Source organism: Aedes albopictus, chromosome 2 (genome assembly GCF_035046485.1).
Source record: "Aedes albopictus strain Foshan chromosome 2, AalbF5, whole genome shotgun sequence".
NCBI classification, from domain to species: Eukaryota; Metazoa; Arthropoda; class Insecta; order Diptera; family Culicidae; genus Aedes; species Aedes albopictus.
The window spans coordinates 426,511,173-426,512,727 of record NC_085137.1 but is presented as its reverse complement, the minus strand read 5'-3'; the positions used below and the strand labels follow the sequence as shown (position 1 = coordinate 426,512,727).

At 40.5% G+C, this 1,555-nt stretch overlaps 1 long non-coding RNA gene across 1 annotated transcript; it reads right to left on the bottom strand.

The window, feature by feature from the left end:
* LOC109401228 (uncharacterized) lies at positions 1 to 1,240 on the bottom strand. The gene is made up of 3 exons (XR_003898163.2): positions 777 to 1,240; positions 602 to 706; positions 1 to 535 (listed from the first exon to the last, which is right to left on the bottom strand). It is a non-coding gene; the product is annotated as an uncharacterized LOC109401228 (long non-coding RNA).
* Between the last annotated feature and the right edge of the window lie 315 nt (positions 1,241 to 1,555).

Genomic DNA, 1,555 nt, shown 5'->3' with positions numbered 1-1,555 from the left:
TATGTGCATCGAATTATTTTTAATCTTCTTTCCCGTGTTTCTTATTCTATTCACTGAGATTGTATTCTAAAAACTAATTGACTAACAATTGAATGATACATTTTACGGCTTGTGCATTTTGTGCAAACCACCACCAGAAACAAGCTCAAACAAACGCCAGTCTTCACTAAGTAATCCCCAGAATAGTCATAATTTCCGTTTTCGGCTGGGGGTTACTGCACTTCCTTTTCCTAATCAGCATCAGCATCGTCTTCATCGTCGTTTTTGTGTCCACTAGCCTTCCGCTTCTGGCCAGCCCCAACCATAGCCGCAGTCGTTACGGGAGTGGCTTCCGTAGTCATTCGAGGTCGTAGTCAGTCATCGTGGGATTCCTGGTTCTTCTTTACAGGAGTCACCGTTACAGGTTTCATTGTCCATGTCACACTCGATAGAACGACAAGTTTCGCTGGTTTTAACCTCAACCGGTACGGATGATTCTTTATTCTGGCTGGAAAAACACTTGGCGGACTGATATTATTTCGTGGGACAATAATTGCTACAAATATGAAAGAGAATATTGAAAATACGAACAAATAAATGGCAAGAATGGCGAATAACTTACCGAGTATTTCTACAACGCAGTTGCGAATAGTGTAGTCGCAGATGCGCAGATGTTAAGGATGCAGCAGACGCCAACCAGCTATCTCTGTATTACAAAATTGGGATGCTGAAAAAGCACAGTTGAAGACAAAGAAATTATTAGTTGCTTCGTTTTAATAATAAAGTGAATTACTTACCGAGATCCGATTGAATGCTAAGGAAGAAACTAAAACTTTAATTTTCCTTGCCAAACAAAACAAGTTCTGGCAGTTGCACTGCAGCGGCACGACGAAAAATGTTCATACACGGTTGCTTACAAATACCAATGCGCAGAACTCTTTGCCATATTGTTAGGGAGTAGTAGTATATAGTAAAATGTGCTGGTGTTAGTATGTTTCGCTACCATGAACATAAACCTTATGACAAGAAGTGAATCTATTCTGCGACTATTTCTCACGAGTTTATGTTTCCTTATCATTCAGCAATGTGTGGATATTATGACAAATTGGCACATTTTGATATGACCCATAGAAACAGTAACTTATATTTCAGAGTTACAGGTTCCTCATTGTTCAACCTAAAAACAACAACATGTTGTAGACTAACTTCAACAGTAAGAAGTGATTTATTGTTTGAAGTACAAGTCAAATTGTTATTTTCTATGCGGGTACTACTCCTTATTGGCCACAGGCCAATGGAGATGTCGAGCGTCAGAACAGGTCGATTCTGAAAATCCTGAGAATCGCTGAAATCAATAAGTCTGACTGGAAAATTGATCTTGAGGAAGCAAATTATGTGTATTCGATGGTACAGCATCCGGCAACAGGGCGCTCTCCTGCTGAAGTTCTGTTTGGGAGAAAGTTCCGCGATTGGATACCGCAGCTCACGCCGAGTGAAAATGTCACAGACGGTAAAACCAGGGATCGAGATTGGATCTATAAGCACGCAGCCAAGACTTATTATGACGCCAACAATC